This window comes from Emydura macquarii, unplaced genomic scaffold (assembly GCF_026122565.2).
Source record: "Emydura macquarii macquarii isolate MOO-44397 ecotype Brisbane River unplaced genomic scaffold, CSIRO-AGI_Emac_v2 contig_306, whole genome shotgun sequence".
NCBI classification, from domain to species: Eukaryota; Metazoa; Chordata; order Testudines; family Chelidae; genus Emydura; species Emydura macquarii.
The window spans coordinates 15566600-15573411 of NW_027130443.1; positions in this window are offsets into that span (position 1 = coordinate 15566600).

Below are 6812 nucleotides of genomic sequence, written 5' to 3' on the forward strand. Positions count from 1 at the left end.
GCGCTCCCAGGGGAGAGCCTGGGCCTTCAATGCTTTGATCATGAGCCGCTTCTCTCACGCCGTCCAGGGAGCCTGTTTCATGCCCTCGGGGCCTGTGGGGGGAAAGTAAAAGGGGATCAGACCCCAAAGCCGCCTCCCCTCACACTCTATCTCCCTGCGCCCAGCCATCTGCGAGCCCCACAGGCCTCGCTGGTGAAAGGAATGTCGTCAAGGGCCCCCGCGTAGCCACTTCCACCTCTGTCGCACTAAAATGACGTCACGGAAGTGACGTAGAGAATAGCCACTTCCATTCAGAGACTGGACTTTGTCTCCCATGAATCACCGCGGAGCCCCAAACACGATAGAACAGGGGAGGGGAACCTTTTTTGTGTGAAGGGCCTGATGGTGGTCCTGGCGGCGGGGGGAGTGCGGAGGCGGCGCGGTTTCGCGGGGGCAGTGCCCGACGCCGAAAAGGGGTAAACGGCGGCGGGGTTTCGGCGGCCCCCCTGCCCCCCCCCCCCGGAACCCCGCCGCCGCCGCCAGGGCCAGACAAAATGATTTCGCGGGCCGGATCAGATCATTTCTATAGAAGGTGTAGTGTTTGCAGTCAAATCTCCCATCAGCCATTGAGGGACCCGGGGCATCATGGGAGTTGTAGTACTCACCCGGACAGTGACTCTAATCGTCCACTGAGCTATTCCAGGTATGAGGTGATACAAGGCTGGAAGCGAGTGTTGTCGTGACAGGCTGTGCCCTAAGTGTGTGGCGCATTAGAAGATGGTTGGAGGAAGAGGTGTCAGCCGTGCCACTGAGATGTGCTGACATCGCCGTGAAGGAGCCCCTGGCTTCATGGGATCCCAGGATCCCTCCCAGCCCACGGCTCTGCGCCAGCCCCAATGCGCCATGGGTCTCATAGGCTCCAATTCACTGCTGCAGCCCGGGACCCTATATCCCCAACCCTCCCGGACTCCCCGCCTTCCCAATCCCTACCAGGCACCCCCATTCTCAGTGCCCCCAGTCCCCGTCAGCCCTCTCCATACTGTCTCCATCATCTCCCGAATCATGCCCACTTGTAGAAGCAGGGCTTCTTCCAGTCAATAGTCCTGCTAGGATGATATTAGAACAAGCACCATGGCATCTTCTGGTCACTGTTCCCGGTGGGACACTATTCGAAACCTTACCGAGGCAAATTAACTTCTGGATGGTCACTGTTCCCAGTGGGATACCACTACAAAGTGTACTGAATTCATTTAATTCCAGTAACTCACTCACTGTTCTGCAACCTGTAGGGTAGCAGGCAGGTAAGCGCAGGTCCCTGTAGCAAGTTGTGTCTTGGGCGGGCAGTGCCATTGCTAGGCAAAGGCTGCAGGAACAGGAGATGCCAGTGCTGCTGCTGGGAGCTGCTAACCTCACAATGCGAGAGGGGCATGAGAGCAACAAATTACTTAGCAGCATCCTCCCAGGTTCTGGTGCATCAAATTCTTGCCTCCATCCCACCAGGTGCTGATGCATCATGGTATTTGTCATCTCCATCCTGCCAGGCCCCATCACATCACAGGATTTGTTGTCTATACCCTCCCAGGCTCTGGTGCATCATGGGAGTTCTCATCATCGGGTGTACCAAGGAAGTCCCAGTCTCCACCACACCAGGCCCCGGTGGTTCATCGTGGGAGTTCTAGTCTCCCCTTGGGCTCATCACAGGGGTGATCATCTCCACCTCGCCATGAGCGGTTGCATTACCGGAGTGCTCATTTCCACTCTGCCAGTCTCTGGTTCAGCATCAGCATTGTCTCCACTCTGCTAGGCCCCAGTGTATCACAGGATTTGTCATCTCCCCCCAGCAAGCCTCAGTACATCACAAGAGTTGTCTCCAGCCCACCAGACCCTGGTCCCTCATGGGAGTTGTCCTCACTACCCTGCTATGCCCTGGTTCATCATGTGAGTGATAGTCTCCAACCCCTGTGTGCATTGCTGAAGTTGCAGCCCTCACCTTGTCATGTCCTGTGCCCCGCCACATGATTTCCAATAGCATTTTGTTCTTATTTTTGCTTTTGCAGATTCCAGCTTGGGAGCAGAGCCATTTCCCTGAGGCCTAGATATGCTCCTTTGCAACCATCCTGGTCCCACCAGGTAATGCTACTATATGGACATCTGGCTTTAATGCCATTCTCTCAGTTAAATGTTAATTAGTATTTTTATGCTTCTGACTTCACCAAGACAAGTAGACTTCAAAAGTATGTGTGAGAACTCGGGTTGTGTTAGCATAATTAGAACACCTGATTTGCTCCTATGAAGAGCTTTTCATTCACAGAGTCATAGGAGGGACTGAGCAATCATCCTCATAATACAGATGAGGAAAAAAGCAGAGGATTTTTCTCTGAGAGCCATTTACTAGTAGGTGGTTATTTTAAGGCAGATTTTATGGAATAGGCAGCTACTTCACTGCCTTATCCTTTTTGCTTTTCTATTTCAGTAGCTTTAGGATTAGGGTTAGAGTTTAGAGTGAGAGATAGGGATTAGGGTGACCGTTTAGGGGTTAGATGAGGGTTACAGTTAGGGTCAAGGTTTAGGGTTAGGATAGTATAAGCATGAAGGTTGGGGAGGGGTTAGGGTTGGGATCACAAGTTAGGGTTAGAGTTTGGGGGTTGGGATCAGAGGGTGAGGGGTTAGGGGCAGGGCGAGGGTTAGGGGCAGGGTGAGGATTAGGGGTAGGTGTAGGGTTAGGGTGAGGGTTAGGGTTGAGGGTGAGGCTGAGGGTCAGGGTCTGAGGGTGAGGGTCAGGGTCAGGGTCTAGGAATTAGGGTGAGGGTTTAGGGTTAGTGGGAGGGTAGGCCAGGTGTCTGGTTTTCGCTGGAAAATCTGGCCACAAAGGTGACCTGGCAGCATCTGGTCAGCACTATTCACTGCATACTAAAAGTCCAGTTACCTCCAGTAACTGGCCTCCACCACAGGGGAGTGGGAAGCAGCAGCTGCTGCTGGAGCGTGGAGGAGCACTCAGGAATGGCTCTGGCAGAGAGAGGTACTGGCCGCTTCCCCGTCTGGCCTCAGTCACATCCCCCTCCTCTCCCCTGCCCTACCCCAATCACTCCCCCATCCCTGGAGTGGGGCTCCCCATCCCCATCTTGTTCCAGTCTCTCACCCCCAGAACACAGCGCTTACTCCCCCTTCCTGCCCCAGAGATCCCCCGAAATGTGGCTCCCCCTCCCCTGTCCTGCCCTAACCCTGGAGCACAGCTCCCCCCTCCCGTCCTGCGCCTCTCACTCCCAGAGCGTGGTTCCTTCTCTCCCATCCTACCCCAGTCATTCCTCTCCTGTCCTGCCCCACTCAGCCCCCATCCCTGGAGCACAGCCCCAGTCACTCCCCCAACCCTAGAATGTGGCTCCCCCGTGCCGTTTTCCCCCAGTCACTGGTCTCCCTCCCCTGTCCTGCCCCAGTTATTGCCCCCAATCCCCTGGAGCCTGGCCTCCCTCCCCTCCCCTGCCCCAGTCAGTCCCACCCTGAGCCCTGTTCAGCTGGCAAGGGGCGGGAGGTGGAGAGAGCAGGGAGCGATGGTGGTGGTGGTGGAGCCTGGTGGGGAAGAGACCTGGAGAGGAGGGGCCTCGGAGAAGGAGTGGAGCCTGTTCTAGTGCTCTGGGTCTGTTTTTCACAGATTAGAAAGTCAGTCACCCTAGTTGCTGCCAGTCCCAGATTTGTAGTGTTAAGAGCAGAGGGCCAGTAAATGACACGCAGTGTTGTGTGTCAGCCGGATATGTACATTTGTCTTTTTGCCTCAGTGCTTTAGAGAGAGAGGGTGGAGTATAAGTGTAGGTAACACATTATCTTACACAGAACTGTGTTTTTAATGCAAAACTTAACATGAGACATTCGAAGGGGGATTGTTTTGAGTTTCAAATGGGAGTGTCTCTGACATGCTGGGAGAATTGGTCAGCCCAGAAGGGTTACCATTGGTCTGGGTTTTCCTGGACATGGCCTCTTTTTTGATCCTCTGTCCAGGTGGATTTGTCAAATAAGAGGCAATGTCTGGAAGTTTGTGGAGTAGCTGTTGCACCTCAGAAAGAGTCCTGATTGGTGTGCTCCCTGATGGGTCCCTATCCTGCATGTGCAGCTGATTTGTATCTTGGTTCCTGCTGTGCAGGTTCAGCTGCTGGATATTACCAACCCATGCTCTGGGGACAGGGAGAGGCTTGCAAGGAGGTACTGACTGACCTGTGTCCCTGGCCTGTGTCAACTCCCCTGCCGCTGTGATTCGGAGTGACACTGCCCTCCACCTTGAGAGTGAGGTGGTAGGCATCTTCCCCCCTCCCCAGCACCCTGCAAATGCCCCTTCATAGTACAAACACACCCTTGCGGCAACCCCTGACTGTACCCCACCCTCCTGGCCGTGTATTCATTTTAGGAATTATGGAATAAGGTAACCTGAGTCTTACCTGGTGAGAACATTTGAATGCTCTGTCAATTTGAATTGCAATGAAGGTGAGCACATCTTGCTGCTGCTGACATAAGAATGAACTAAAGGGTTTCTGTGTCCCATGAGCCTTTATTTATAGCTTCCTTTGGCTTGCAAGCTATGCTGGGAAATTGGGGCGGAGCTTGAGGGGTATTTAAGCTGGCCTCCTGTGAGAGGGAGTCATTCAGCCTCTTGATGCTCCAAGGAGTTGTAACAAGTGTGTGTATGGCACTGGGTATCCTGGAAAGTATTGTTGTGGGCTAACAGTTGAAGGTGTCATGTGTTGTTTTTCTCATTTTAGAATATGGGATGTGTTTGTGGATAATGTACTGTATTTGTCTCTTTAGCAGTGTAGTGTACTTTTCCATGATTTCAGGTGGGGCACACTGTGCCTGATTACTGTCTTATCTAGTTTTTCTTTGGGGGGAAGAAAGTGTGGGTTATTTTTGACACTATAAATGTGTTTTTAACAGAAGCTATATCAGTAACATGTCAATAGCATTGGACTCTTGTAAAAGCATAGCAGTCTTCTGTATGGGTTGGAGTCTTTGCATTTGGTAGGGACTGGTCCAGTAATGTTCAACGGGAGTGTTTTCTCTTAATGTGACTTCATTCCCCTTGCTTCTATTGAATATTCAGCTGAGTGGATCTGTGTGAGTGAAGATCAACTTCAAAACTTGTTCATACTTGTTCTTTCTGTGTTTGTTTCCATAGGCTTCCATGACCGGTAGTGAGTCGCCCTGTGAGGGGAAGGGTTGTGAAGACGCCGTCTGTCCATCCTGGCATTGCTGTATTTACGTGTCTGCTATTCATGCTCGGTGAAGATGCCCCATTGCGATGCATGGGGCGAGGCCGCGGCTGTCCGCACGTAAAAGATATGTATCTGAAGGGTTGGTGGGTCCGAGCCCTGGTTGAGAGGCCGTGTGTGTGTGTGTGGGGGGGGGGGGGGAGCGTTTGTGTCCCGGGGCCAGGGATTGTGGGGTCAGTGGAGACGCTCCGTTCTTCGAGGTCCCCTCCTCCCACCACGGCTTTGAATCACAGGTGTCCAGTCCCTCCCTGTGGTGTCCTCCCCTCGGTGCCAGTTGCCTCGAGAGAACGTGAGCATTCCACTTAGCGAAGGGAGGTGGGAAACGGTGCGAGGGGACGGTGATGTTTGGTCGGGGGGGTGTTGTCTGAAGGACGCCTTAGTTCGCGTCCCTTACCTTGCGTATTGTGCCCCGTGGAGCCTCGTGAGCGGAGCATGACGTGAATATTGTTCCTCTTCTGTTCGTTTGCAGAGTCCGCCACCTCCGGTAGCGAGTCATCCTGGGACAGCGAGGGTCGTGAAGCTGATGTCCGTCTGTCCTGGCGTCGCTGCGTGCGTGCGGACGCACTGCCGCTCGGTCAAGACGCCCCAGTGCGATGCCTGGGGCGAGGCTGCCGTTCTCCGCACATAAAAGATACGTATCTGCTGAAGTGTTGGTGGGTCCGAGCCCTTGTTGAGGTTGAGGGGCTGTGTGTGGGGGGAGCCTTTGTCGCCAGGGGCCGTGGGGTCAGTGGAGATGCTCCGTTCTTCGAGGTCCCCTCCTCCCACCACGGCTTTGATTCACAGGTGTCCGGTCCCTCCCTGTGGTGTCCTCCACTCGGTGCCGGTTGCCTCAAGAGGACGTGAGCATCCCGCTTAGCGAAGGGAGGTGGGAAGCGGTGTGAGGGGATGGTGATGTTTGGCCGGGGGTGTGTTGTCTGAACGACGCCTTGGTTCGCTTCCCTTACCTTGCGTATTGTGCCCCGTGGAGCCTCGTGAGCGGAGCATGACGTGAATATTGTTCCTCTTCTGTTCGTTTGCAGAGTCCGCCACCTCCAGTAGCGAGTCGTCCTGGGACGGCAAGGGTCGTGAAGCTGATGTCCGTCTGTCCTGGTGTCGCTGCGTGCGTGCGGACGCGCTGCCGCTCGGTCAAGACGCCCCAGTGCGATGCCTGGGGCGAGGCTGCCGTTCTCCGCACGTAAAAGATACGTATCTGCTGAAGTGTTGGTGGGTCCGAGCCCTTGTTGAGGTTGAGGGGCCGTGTGGGGGGGAGCCTTTGTCGCCAGGGGCCGTGGGGTCAGTGGAGATGCTCCGTTCTTCGAGGTCCCCTCCTCCCACCACGGCTTTGATTCACAGGTGTCCGGTCCCTCCCTGTGGTGTCCTCCCCTCGGTGCCGGTTGCCTCGAGAGGATGTGAGCATCCTATTTGGAGTGTGGGGAAAGGGATATGGGCATGATTGAAAGTGTGGGTTCATATTTATAATTGGAGAGGATTTGAGAGGTTGTGCATGGAGTCTGTCATTGTGCAATTTCAAAGGTTTTGTCATGATGTGTCTTGTTTTTGTAGGTTCTGTAAGATGATGTGGTGAACTCTGGGAAAGAG